Source organism: Falco punctatus, assembly GCF_963210335.1.
Source record: "Falco punctatus genome assembly, chromosome: 4".
In the NCBI taxonomy this organism is placed as follows: Eukaryota; Metazoa; Chordata; class Aves; order Falconiformes; family Falconidae; genus Falco; species Falco punctatus.
The window spans coordinates 82586049-82600679 of NC_137583.1; the positions used below are offsets into that span (position 1 = coordinate 82586049).

Below are 14631 nucleotides of genomic sequence, written 5' to 3' on the forward strand. Positions count from 1 at the left end.
ACTTTAGTACATGGAATTTTGACAAACTTAATGGAACTTCAGAAGCTCACAAAGAGTGCAGCAAATCACCCCAAAACATTTTGAAGCTTTATCAACAATGCAGGTTTATCTCCTCTCCAAAAGATTTAGAAACAGGAAATGCAGAAGACATATTCCATGAAACACTAACTCTCCATGCTGTTTCTTCTAGAGAAACCTTCGTTAAAATTATTTTCATAGGAACAGTTTAGAAGGCATAGAAGCAGTACTGCCACTTTCAATATAACTTTTAAACAAGGATTTGGTGGGGCTTTATGAGAATGGGCTTAAAATTTACTCTTCAGCTATATTGTATCTCAAGACACCTCAGGGCAAACAACCTTTAAAACACCTGAGTCAGATACAAGGCACTGATGAAATTCTCCTTTAAATCAGGCACATAACTAGTACCAAGCAAAGACTACTGTTCAGAAGCAGGTTTTCACCAATAAACTCTTCCTAACAATTTAGCAGTCAAGTCTTGTTGCAGAAATGTTAGTCTCGAAGCAGTTTTAAAGCTGCTGAAGGTTTATTCTCAGCTCAAAATTAAGCAGGTATCAGTTACAGACTGTAACTCTCTGAGCAATATCTATTAGTTAAAAAGTGATTACTCTCTCTGAAACTTCAACTTTTCTCACTAAAAGTAAAGAGCTTCTAAACTGCACACCTATCACAGTATCAGAGTAATTATAACTGATCATCTACTCATGCACACAGAGGATGGCATGGTTTATATCAGACCAAACCTGCCCGACCAGAGACAGTGGAATCTGTGTGGAAGTCTGGAATCTGAGAAGTGACCCACAGCTTTATGTGGGTCTCCCATGATGACCGACCTAAAACCACGCTCTGCTTAGTTTCATTTACTTCACCCTCTCCTGTGGGATCAAACACTCATATAAAATTTACTAGATTATACATATAGCACTAATAATCTGCCTTACCCACCTTTGTGTTCTTGAAAATGCGCGTGGGATAAAGTATTGTCTGGTACCCTAAGCTTCTCCTAATGATGCATTTGCAGGACAGCATAACAAAATGAACAAGGAGCTTGGGAGAAAATATGTCACAAAATCCTTTTCCATGCTTAAAACATCTCCTTCTCTTAGACCCCCCATTCTGTAATGGGATTTTAATAATATTACCTTTTTTTTTTTTTCTTTCCTGATAGGTAACATCATGCTTAAAGAATGGTTTCAGCATAAAACATTTTGGCTATAACAAACACACCGTGCTTTGCTTACATAATTTGAAAATACTCTGATTTCAAACTTTTCACTGGAAACCATTTCCATTCAAATTTTCAGATAACTAGACCCTTCATACCAATCACTGTTGAAGAGGTTCTGAAAAATCAAAATCAGCAAGGTTTCTTTGCAGTAGCATGCATTTATTTGAACCTAAATATTACAGTCTCTTTGCAGGGATGTAATTATTTTAGGTCATAATCATATCAGTTGGTTCGTTATTCATCAGAAAGCAAAACGGCAGTTACATTCCTGTCTAAAGTAAGCATCCCGAGCATTTTATGGACAGTTTTAAAAATCCAAGATATAAATGCAAACTTCAAAACCAATTCATTAGCCTCGGTGCTTCTGCCCAGACACAAAGTACCAAGGGCTGATTCTCAGCTACTGCCACTACTTTTAGAAACAGAATTCAGGATTTTTCATCTCTGCTCTGGGTAACTGCATCATGTTTTGCCCCGTTATTGTGTAATTTACATAGCAAGGACCTAAACCTCCAAAAGTTATGTCACTGTGTAACATACACATCTAGTAGAAAAGGAAGGGGAAAATGTTTCCATTAAAACATTTTATCTACAAAACAAGGAAAAGGTGCATATAACCAGAAGCCAGCACAAGAAATGGAGTTTCACCCTGACCCAGACAAGGTGGTCCTTGAAAGAGCTAAGTTACCTTTTACAGAAGGAACTAACACCCCCTCTTCCTCCAACAGCAGAATCAGAACAGGGAGGAAGGTTACTCTTGACTTCAGAGGAAAAGGCACGTGCTGTCCCTTTTGACGACAACAATTTTGGTTCATAAACTCCATGAGCTCATAATGACAGTTATGCCACAATTCCCCAGACTAACCTCTGTGCCTTGAACATGGCAAGCACAGAGCACGCTTTGAGGACAAAAATCAAAAGCTGAACTGTGGGACTGGTATCTGCTCTAGTCAAAGGAAAGCTCTGAAGCCATTTTATCTTATTTTGGATAATGAAAGATCTTACAGGACAGCGAGAAGCTTCTAAAATTGCACCGCTCAGAGAGTGAGCAGACATAAAAGTTTGTGTGTAGTCAGCCTTAAAAAGCATACTTCATTTTACTGCAGTCGTTTAAATAGAGAACATGCATTATCTCTGTCTCAGATGTTTCGCTAAAACCGTTGCCTACAAAATTCAACACCTGGTCTGATAAATTTAAGCACAGAAAAATGGAATAAAATACACTCATGAGAGATACTTGAGCATGTATCTGCATAAGCATGGAAAAACTGAGTCAGGGAAAAAGTTGAAGGCAGAGGCTCTGCCAAAAATGATCATTCATGCTGCTGCCAGTACCACACAGGTTGAAACAAACTCAAATGTAAACAATCCCATTTTTTAAAGGATTCTGCTTGGTGGAAACTTTAGAGATTAAAACAGTTATAAATCAAGCAGATTTATTTAAGCACATTGTGAAGTAATAGGTTCTACCTCTTAAAAGAAAGTATGGCTTTTCTGAGCTGGTGGGAAATTACACTGTAAGGCTTGGAATATAGTTTAAATATTATTTAGGAATATGAATAAAAATTGGTTTAGGAAAACAACAGCTCAAAGAAATTTTTAAAATCAAACATAATTAATTCAGACTGTGAATAATGATGACAGTTTCCACCTTTTTTTAATCCAAGCATACAACAGAAAATACTTCACAACAAAATTCAGATGAAGATCACTGCCCGTGGAGTTTCCCTGTGATCTACGTGTCTTTCTCTGAATGCCAGTATTTTTTTTTATAAAATATAAATATACCTCATTCTACCTATTAAACTGAAATTCATGCATTCCCATGTCTTAAGAGAGTTTTCACAGCAGAATTTAATCTAACTTCAAATGTTGTGCATCTCATGGTCTTGAGATACAAGCATGTCTTCATACCTAGATGTTCCAAAACATATTTAGATGAAAGCCAGCAGAAATATTTAGAGACTTAACATTAGGGAGATGAAGTTGCCACAAGATTTGCTCCCATTATCTTTAAGCATTGAAAAGTAAATAGCTCTCAGCAACCAGAAGCAAGCAGCAGAATGCATTCAGAGATTGTTCTGCCCTTATCCTTGGTGAAGAGAAACAACATGTATTTATTGGCTGCAAGCAAATTTGTTTGTTTGTCTCCTGCTTGGTAGTTGGTTGGATTAGATGCTGCTTGTAGCAAGACCTGTGAGCTGCTTGGTGCAGATATGGGTAAGCAAGGCTGAAGGAGCAAGGGCATATTTGCACCTTTGAACGCAGTAACTGGATAACACGAGGCAAATGGTTACACGAAAAACTATGGCTGACAAGGGCGCGAGAGCATGCTTGGAGCCGTTCACAGACATCTGGGGAGCTTGCATGAGAATGTTCTCTCCTCATTTCTCTATAAAGACAGAGATATACCGGAGATGAAAACAATACATAGCAAAAAGATACAACACTGAAGCTGAAAGACAGTCGGTATGCATGAAATACATTGTGCTAGAAATCTCAGAAGGGAAAATTCAGCTACAACATGAGGTTGCAGCTGAAGAAAGAAGAAAAAAGCCTGTCCAGACAAGACAGAATTTGCAAACATCTGCCGAATAACAAATCCAGGATGATGGGCCACAACAGGAGCAAGAAGATCCACAGAAGCACAGGACAATAAAAACAAAGCAGAAAAAGATAAAAGATAGCAGAAGAGAAACAGAACTGAAGGATTGGTTTTCTTTTCCAGTAAACTGAAAAGAAACAGGCCAAAATATAAGAAATATTGCAAGAAGAAGCAGGTAGTGCAGCTAGACCTACAAGCAAAGTCCAGATCCTGGCTTCTGAGAGATCCAGGATCAAAATCCAAGAAAGAGGAGGGCAAAATTGCAGACTGAGGGAGAAAACAGAACAAATTGCAGATGAGGGGGTGGGGAAGAGACAGAAACGAAATTGAACCAATACAAGAAGGAACAATGTTTTGTATTATATTTTGAATTTAGGATACCAATCCATCACAGAATGGATCAAAGCCAAGGAAAAGAGCCTGGATTACATATACTGAATACAAGATGACACAGGGACAGAAAGGAAAACTATGTAACAAAAAAATAAGGGAACTTGTTGAAAAGAAGGTAAACAAGCAGCTAAGAGAATTCAGTCCTCACAGGAAGTACAGAAACTCCTAAGGGTGACCATACAGAAAGCACAAAGCCAATGGGATGCTGCCTGGGGAGTCTGGGGGGAAGGCTCAAGGTGGGGCAGAAGGTACACCTAAATCGCAGGATAAGGGAGATTGCAAGAACAAGAAGGCATCCTTCAAAAATACGGCGGCATTCCTAGATAGAAAAAACGTATTCATAATTTTGGTACAGTAAATATAAAAACACAGTAAGACAAACAAACAAACAAACAAAAAAAAGATTTTGAGGAACAACTAGCAAAAAGCATCAAAACCAATAAATCTTTCCTCATGCGGAGCAGAAGCAGGAAGTCTGCCAGAGAGACTGTAGGGCCAACTGATGATCAATCGGGGAAGACTCAGCTATTGCAGGGGAACTAAATTAATTCTTTGAATTGGTGTGGGGAAATTCACATGCTGGATCCCCTCCTTACCTGTAAAATCCCAGTTACTGTAGAAGAAGTATGGAAAAAATTAGAGAGGAATGTAACAAATCCTCAGGACTATATGGCATTCACCCAACAGTTCTGAAGCCCAGTTCCTAATGGTGGTGTGCAATCCCTAGTTTAAAAATTGCTTTAGTAGGCACAACTGGGTAGTTAGTAACTGCCAATTTAAAACAAGAAAAATCTGGAAAGTTCCAGAGAACTACAGAACAGAGAGCTGAAGCCGGTAGCAGGCAATTTAACAAAAAAATGAAATATTGCACAGTAATAGTAGACAGCAAGTTAAAGATGACAGTAGTCAACATGACTTTCTTCTGAAGCTTCACTTGGCAATTTTACTGTATTTTTTTCAAAGGAGTGGGTGACAGTTGATGGAATTTACTAGGATTTCCAAGACTTTCAACAAGCCTTTTTCAATAAAATTCCTTGCCAAAGGTTTTTAAGAAAACTAAGGTGTCATAAGACAGAAGTCCTGACATGGATAAATACTTGCTCAAAAGACAGAGCGGAGAGGGTAGGAGTAAAGGGTCAGTTCTCAGAACAGAACCTGCGTAGTTCAGGTGGGATCTGTTACAGCTATGATCTACATTGTTCAACACGTTCATAAACAAACCGGACAAATAGGTAAGCAATAACAGGAGTTTGCTTATGATACAAAGTTCATTAGGATAGGGCTGACTGAAATGAAATGCAGAAAGAGCATTATAAACTGAGTAACTAGGCAATAAAATGATAAATTAATGTAAAATAATGCGGGTGTATTTCACATTTTAAATGATGGGATCTCAGCAGACCATTATTACTCTGAAGCAAGACCTTGTGATTAGGACACTATTTCATGAAAAACCATCTCTCTTTCTTTGTTTTCAAGTCTACACAGCTGTTTGTGAGGGGGGACAGTGGATGCTAAAAGTTCACATGGACCTCAAAGGACTAGACAAGAGCATGGAACAGAAACCTGTTAAGGCTAACACCTCCATAGAAAACAGCTCTGGCTCAGGAAATACTGCAGATAATAACTGAATACAGGGAGAGAATCAGGGGTGTCATATATGCTTTCCCTGATCTGATTCTCCCCATGGCATTTCCTTACAGCTACTGTTGGACACAAGATAACTGCCTAGATAAACTTAAGATCTGATCTGTTATGTCCATCTTTGATGTTAATCCATTGTAGCCTATTAAAGCCCACCCCAACAAAGAAACCCAAACCTGGGATCTATCAGGACAGGTGCTTGCAGATGAGGTGGGTAAGTGACATAGTTCTACAAATCTCAAAAACGTTTAAGTGCACGAAGGAGCTACTAGGATAGGATATCACACAAAGGGAGGATGGAAGAGCTTGAATTCCTTGTTCCAGAAAAATAATTCTGAGGATATGAATGCACTGTGAATGCAGAAAGAGATAAAACACAACTGGCTTTCCACTAAGAATGAGGGATGCAGAAAAATCTAATAATTCTGGAAGAGCACTTGGCTGGTTAATGAAAAGAATGCAAGACTAGCAAGCAGGGGACTCAAGTCAGTGTCAGACACACTCTTCCAGTTCTCTGTTTTCTTAATGCTATAACTGTAGCATTTTTTATCTGCATTTTTGGATGTAACAAAGGTTATATGTGTTGTTAGTTGTATTAAAAGAAGCACTCTAAACTAGTTGCAGAAATAATAACATGTCAAAAGGAAAGCTGTTACTTAATCTATGTAAGGATGCATCATCTTTTATTCAAAGAAAACTCCCTTTGCAATCAAGAAACAGCTCAAGAAAAAACACGGGACTGGATTAATTCACATTTCTTAAAACCCAGAATCAAAAAGCAAAGCAGGCTCATTTGAAGACAACAGAAATTACATGGTGGGAAAGATCTAGAGTAGCAGGTTTATAATTTCCTATTGTTTCTATCAGTTCTGCCGAGAAAACTTTATTTTAAATAAACTACAAAAATAATTAATTTTCTTATATTTTCAATCCAAAATGTCTGTTATGTTTTATTGCTAATATTCCCCACATAATTTTTAAAAGTTCATGGGACCTGAAGGCTGTATACAGGCTGGGGAGTAAAAGGCATTTTTCATTCTTGACATTATAGGGCTTTTGCCGTACAGTGTAATATCACATTATTTTTATATACTTCAGCATTGGGTATGTTCCATAACTGATGACTTTCATGTGAACAATCTGATATAAGCAACAAATAAGATTTGGGGCTTAGTATCTCAGCTCTGTACAAAAACCTCAAGCACTGCTTCCAACCCTTGTAAAGAAATTCCCCAAAGTCAGCCTGGGGCTAGATTACTTGATTCCCGCTTGTAAATAGCAGAGGAGGTTTAAAATGGAAATTAATATTCCCAATATAGATCTGACGGCCACTGCCTCTGTTGCACAAATTTTAGGAGCTACTATACCTTGAGGACTGCAGCAAAAGCCACGGAATGGTTTCAGTTACTAACAATGTACACCTTAATGAGGAATCTCTTCTTGTGTTTAAATGTCTGAAGAACTTCATACATATCCCTGGTCAAATACAGTAATGAAAATGTGCTACAAACTGAGGAAGTTATATGGTTGAGGGGCATGGTAAAAAACAAAAACAAAAACAAAAACAAAAACGCATAACTGATCTCTGTATCATTAGATACAAATAAATTAATGGAGCAGAAATTACTGATCTTTGCCTGTAGAAACCCTAAATTCTACAGAAATGTTACATATCTTTGCCATATGATTAAATACAAAACCTACAAGGCAACAGAGAACACATCTTCCAGAGAAGATGACTCTACAGTAAAATACTGACCAATATTTGTATTAGCAGCCAAGCTAGCATTGACTCTATAAACTCTTATTTTCAGAGTTGTTTAATACTTCAGCTATAAAACTAAACTTTGCATTGCAACTGGAAAAAGTTATCTGAAAAATTTCAGCCATATTTTTCACTAAAAAAATGCATCCAAAATACAAAAGATTATCAGGAAACTAACGCAACAGCAAGCTGGTAACACTTTCAAAATGCCTCTTAAACACACATAACAATTCTAGTAAGCTTCTTTTTATTGTTTTATGTATTCAGAACTAAGCTGGGAAAACCAGATGTACTCTCTACTATAGATGAATATTTTGGTCACCTGCTAAATGATGCCTAGCGGGGACAGCATGGATGCAAAGTGAGAAGACTAATTTTTGATGCCCAGCTTAGAGAGTAAAAGAGTACAAAGCATTGCTTTAAGTTGAGAATTGCAGCACTAAATTTGGAATTGCAACTGTCCATAAACAGATACAATGGTCTTCACCAGCTCCTTGTAGGCAAGCAATCAATGGAAAAAAGAAGTTAAAAGTGGTTTGTTTGCAAACAAAATTTTGTGTCAAAATCCTTTCATCTTAAATGTTTATATGTTTCCACCAAGAGATAGCAGGTCAACATCAAAGCTTTCATAAGACAGACAAAAAGTCAGAATAACTCATCCTAACAGATTTGAAGATGAAACTCAGATTCGCTGTTCCTAGTATTTGTTTTTGCAGATGGTTCCAATTCAATGTTTATTTCTTATCACATTAAAGTATCTAGCATAATTAATATGTACACACTTTTCTAAGTTGCTATATTGTATATTACATATTTTCCTTTCCTCTAGAGAGCTTGGCATTTCACCTTTAATCTACTTGTTCCCCAAAACTCCCCTCCTTACTATTCAGCTATTTTAAAGGAATATATTTTATACAATTAAAATGTTCACTAAGAACTAACTGGCAACATTTATTGACTAACATTGCCAGAATGGCTGAACTGGGCTATAAAAGCAAGGAAGATTAAAGACTGTTTTACAAAGACATGACTTCTAAGGTAAGTCTACTTGCCTTAATCATTTTAGCTGACAAGGTGATGGGAGAACTCTGATTTATCCAATTATAAGTTTAATAGCTGAAATAAGTCTGAAAAGGTCATGTGTAAAAGGCATAAAACATTAATGTCATCATTTTCTGTGCAGCTTGTTAAACTCCTACAAGCTCTAATAGCAGAGACAAATTGAGCAATTTTCTGACCTTTTTCTGATAAAAACCTATACAGTTAATGAAAACCCAAAAGGTTACGGATTATTTTTCTAAAAAGCTTATCTTCCTCAGACTGGGAATTTGGTACTACACTGTGAAGGTAGTTTTTGGAAATAATTCATCTGAGTGCCTTTAGTAAAGCTGCACAGTTGCAATAAATCCACTACTTTATTACCTGTACTGGCTAGGAGATGACGAAACTTGAGGGAAAACAAGGAAATGCAAGGGAGAGTGAAAACAGAGAGAAAAAGACACAGGGAGAAAATGGGCAAGCCAATGCAAGACCACATAAGCATGCATTCCAGGTAGAAATACCAAAACCTTAAAAAGAAAAAAGAGTAACAATCACAATTTGTGGATCAATACGATCCAGTATCAGGCTTCAAGATACCTACTAAAATCAGCAGCAGCACAGGCAAAGAGCTGTGCTCCCCACAACGGTATGCACCAGAGCATTTCAAGGCAAAAGTGAGATTTCCTTGTTCTGTGTTAAAAAATTTAACAATCAAATGTTTACGCCCTTTCCTGACTTAAAGCCGAAAGTTTAACCAACATTTTATTAACCAACAGGTAATGACCTTTTTTTATTTCTTGACATGCTCTGAATGGTACAAACAGATGCAGAAGGCTGGTTTGATCAAACAGTTTTCAGTTCAAAATGAAAAGGCACCTAGCTGGTTTATTATTTTTGGATATATTACATAGCAGAAAAAAATATTCACACATAGTAGTATTTCTTTGGAACTACTCAGCTTTCTTTCAAACGTTAAATTTAGAATTGATTTTTTGTAGTTAAGTAATATAAATATTTCAGTGACAGAAATCTTAAGAGAAGTCTCCAAAATTTATGAGAATAACTTGTAACAATTAGAGAAATACATTGCAGTAACAGGCAGTTGTTACAAACAGTATCACTAAATCTATATTTAAAAACTGTGCTATTTTTAAAAGTTCCGGTAAATGTGCTTTCACATGAGCAAGTGTGACAGACAAAAAAGTCTGATGATAAAATCAACCAGATGGACCAATGTTTTTGATCATACACTTTTTGAACAAACCCTGTTAAGATTTCCACATATTCACACAGTAAAATGTATGAATAAATGATGAGCTGTTGGAGATTTCAAAATCAAAGCCAAAATTATCAAGGTGGGCAAGAAATTTATCTCTAATTGTTCGTGTGTAAAAATACTGATGGAGCACAATGATTTTTTTCTCCATGAAAATATAGTCTTTTTCACCAAAGCAAACAAATCTGCTTTAAATAATCACCCAATTGCAAAATTCAAAGATGAAGATAAGCTAAATATTGAAGATCTGAAAACTGATGTATGCAAAACACCACCTATAAACATTTGATACTGTAAATTCCACTACCATCTTCTGGGGGCATTAAAAGGTGATATGGCCCTTTCAGAATATTGTCCTTTATAAGCGATCTTACTATTTTTGTTTCAGCCATTTCTCAAGGGAAAAGGATAGTTTTATGTTCAATTTCTCATCAAGTGAATCGAGCCTCCGGTTCTGCCTTTATTCACTGAACTTTCCATTAAGAGTTACTTGTAGTTTTATTTTAAAGTCAGTGTTCGTAAACCTTTTTCATGAAGTTAGTTCTACCTACTGAAAAATATGCAGTCATGACTGATCACAGACAGTAATAATTAAAGATAAAGTAGTGTCCAGCCTCCATAAATACCAATCTCTGGGTTTTTTGGTGAATGACCTACTAGGTCTTTGCATTAACAAACTTAGAGATGCTGATTTCTATGAAGTTACTCGCGTATAAAGTTTTAAACTAGATTCAGTGTCCCACACTGTGCAAGCAAGATCACTCTGGCTCATGCTACTTAAAAGTTCAGTTTCTGGCTCTTGAAAATACTAAACAGTAATTACTTGGCCCTAAGGACTTCTGTGAGTAGATTTCGAGGTTCATTGTAACCCATTATGTCATTGCAGCTGAAATAAAAAAAGCGTCATCTTGAGAAGAAAGAGGTCTCCCAGCAGCAACCCAATCATTCTAGTCAGATTGCAATCATCTGACCAATTAATTCTACACTGATTATTAAACGAATTAAGAAGCATGCAGGGGTCATGTAGGGCACGGTTCATTTGTCTGCAACAAGTTATCCGACTTTTAGTTGGTGATTTTACTTCATTCGCTCTTCAGGCTCATTATATCTCACTACTGGTTGCCAAACCACCTTCAGCTTTGCCACTTGGATGATCCCCTTTGGGATTGCGATCTCTGTTTTTAGAACCACTGCCTTAACGTCTGCATATAATACTATTTTTAAAGGATCTTTGACAAAAAGGAAACTACAAATGTTTACCTTTTCGGTTTACCAAGTCAGACAGAAAACATATTTAGCACTGCAAATATTTCCTGAGTCATCAAGCACACTGTAGATGGGCCTCTTGCCCTCAGAAAGTCTTAAAGACTACAATAAAGGTCCAGTATGCTTGCATAAGAAATCACCCACAGTTTCGTTTCCATTTAGTTTTAGGGAGCTTCACAACAATTATTCTATTGTGTCATTTGTCTCTTTTTAGTGTATGGACTGCAACTTTTCTGGCTGTCAGTGAACAGTTCCTTTATCTTAATTAAATGGTGGTTTCAGAGGCAAAAGTATTCGGGGCCACCTTACCCCAGGCAAGCCTCAGCACATATTTGCTGTTCTGACCCAACATTCTGTCAGTGTCTCTCTGAAGTAGGAATATTTAAAATTAATATAATTCTTTACCAAAGATGTATTAGTATTATTTTCATATTTTAAAGCTTTCTGTGGCTTCCTATGTCCACCCATGCATGCTTTATTTTGAATAATTGGAAAATGATAATTTTTATTGCCTGTGAAAATTAACAAAGTTATTATTGAATAATAGATCTAGACCAAGATCTTATTACTGAGTCCTTTACAAGCTTCTGAATTTGCACTCCCATATGAGAAAATGCTGCTTGTATTTTTCTTTATATGTGTTGACTATTTTTTGTAGTTCAGTCATAAGACATTATTATTTTAAAAGGGAGAACAGCAGTAAATAGAGAAAATAGTTGATTTTTTAAAAAAACGTTACTGTCATATTTAGGTATAAAACCATTAACTATCTAGGGTACGTTTAAAGATAATAATGCATGTGTTTGTGAGAACAAGGCCCAAGTTCAGTATTATTCCATTGTTCAGAACACAGATCAATAACTGCCACATGTAGCTGAAGTTCCCTCCCAAGTCTTGTGGACTGAATGACATAAACCAATGCTTTTAAGATTAACATATTTCCAGCTCTACGTGGATGCAATGTCTTGACATTACCTTTTGTATTCTTTGGTTTCTTAGCAATTCTTAACACCCCTTTTAAGTAACTGTTTATTTAAGAATAAGTTGGGTTCTTTTTATAGCTTTTCCTCCTAATATTCAGAATTGATTCTTTTGCATTACACCCTACTAGACTAACTACTCTTTTTTAAAAAAATCTTATTCTGATATATAATCATGCCATATCAGTCATTACTATTTTCAAGGTAAAGTACTCATTAAATCAAAACAGTTGGAATTTAACTAACATTGTCATCAGCACATGATGGTTATAACTTCCATAAAAACTGGATTCTTCTCCTTATTTTCAATTCTCTTTGTTTATCAGCTATTTCCTTCAAGTTCTCTGAAAAACATTCAAAAGCTAACTCCACAAGTTCAGACTCTGGAATTTACTGAATACGCTTTCCCCCTCTGTGTTCTGAATATGTAAAATATTTCTAACACTGAGGAACAGTTTTAGAAAAGAACTGTCTTTAAAAATATTTTCATCAGTGAAATTTAAATCAACAATAAACTCAGGATGCAAACTAGAGCTGTTATGAAGCAGATCCAATCTTCGTATCAGTATCAGTAATTTGGTATTCCATGCGTGACATTTATCAGAGAAGAACTATTTGTGTACAAGCTATGAACATGCACTCATTTTGAGCAAATGGAAGGTACAAAGCAGGTCATTTATAAAGCACATTTTCCTTTAATTTTCCTGATTTGCTTCTTTGAGTATCAAATATTCATAGAAGCACTTGATATCTTTTTCTAAATACCAAATAAACACTGCATTTAAGAAATGAAAATGAAGACTTAAACTTTTTCTTGGGGCTTCACGTCTTCTCCAATACTGTCAAAAATGTACTCCTAGATTCAAAAAGCATTCCACTTCATTTCCAAAACATAAAAATAAATTTTGATGTCAAAAAATATTTATCTCAACAAATTTACTTTTCTAATGCAGAATCTTAGAAAGTGCACCCATATTCTTTTATATTAAGATATCATCACACCTATTTAGTCACACAACCCTTCTAAACTAAAATAATTTCACCTCAGTTTTACCACGGTCATATGCCTCAATAAATTCATTGTCCCTTACATTTTATTCCTGTTTTTGAATTAGTAAAAGTGTGTATATCAACCGTGCATGTCTGGTAGTGGTGATATAAACCTGTCAGCTAGAGGGAAGCTCTGTGAAGTAATCTGTCATCACTTTTCCTGAAATAAACCATAGCTTTCAGGGACTTCTGAAAAGCAAATACAGACAGAAGTTATTGCAACAACAGGCTGAGTATCCTGCATTACAGCAGCAGGTGCATTTTGTGTTTCCACTTCCTCTGGACCCCCCCATCATCATGCCTGTATAATATTCACCTTTCTATCTTCAAGCATGGAATTCACCTATGGATTCACCTATTAGCTAATGGGTCGTACTAAAAAGTAAAAAAACTTGGTAACTCTCAAATCATGCTTTGGAATTTCAAACAAAAAAAAAACCAAACTGTTTTAGAGACTTCTTTTCACTTAACAAATTGATTTTGTTGACAGTGCCCCACTCTCACTCTCCTGCAGACCAGCAGTAAAGTTTGCGTTATGTCATTTCTACTTTCATATGACAAGTTTTTCCATATGTCTTTCACCTAGAAACAATTATGTCCTTTGTAGATCTGCAGCCAAAAGAAAATTTGATACATGTATCCCATATACACACATGATCTGCATAACCTGTCTTTGTAAGCAGGACATGTTTTAAAGCCATTTTAAAGCAAGATAGCTAGAGGTAGTTTACTTACTTTGCAAAGTGTTTTAATCTATATAATATTTTTTCCACACTAATAAATGACAACTCTGTTTGCAGTGATCTTACATAATTGTTTTAGCTTTTTATTTTCAAAAAATGGAGGCAGCATTCTTTTTCAGTTCTCTTACAGATGCCAGTTATTAATAAAATATTTTGGTGCCATGGTCATAAAAATCCACTTGAAGTTTGTAAGTTTTTCCTTTGTTCCGGTCAGCTTTGCTAACTTGTTATCCACATACGTATATTTGATCATTTTGGAAATAAAATCTTATCTACAACCTATGCAGTTTAAAAGGAAAGAAACAGCAGTTTACATTAAAGCAATATTTGCAATGTTACTTTTTGTCATGATAAGGTGTCTGTATGTTCCAACAGTTTTCAAATTATTTTTACCAAAGGAAGCCAGAATTCACCTTGGAAAAAATGAGCTTTGATATTACCAGAAAGGAGACTGGAAATAGTTGTACACCCTACTTGTATGTTGTACAAACAAGAGACAAATGAATGTCATATAACTTACTTCTTCCTTTAACTGTTGACTACGTTAAGAAGCTGCAAAGACTATAATCTGTACTGGAGGCAAGGCAGCCTGCTTTTCTGGTTGGCAGAACACGATTCC

General features: G+C 36.0%; 1 protein-coding gene across 4 annotated transcripts in view; it reads right to left on the minus strand.

The window, feature by feature from the left end:
• Window positions 1–14631, minus strand: part of CRPPA (CDP-L-ribitol pyrophosphorylase A) — a 125476-nt gene that overhangs the window by 34835 nt on the left and 76010 nt on the right. The gene's annotated exons all lie outside the window — the stretch shown is intronic.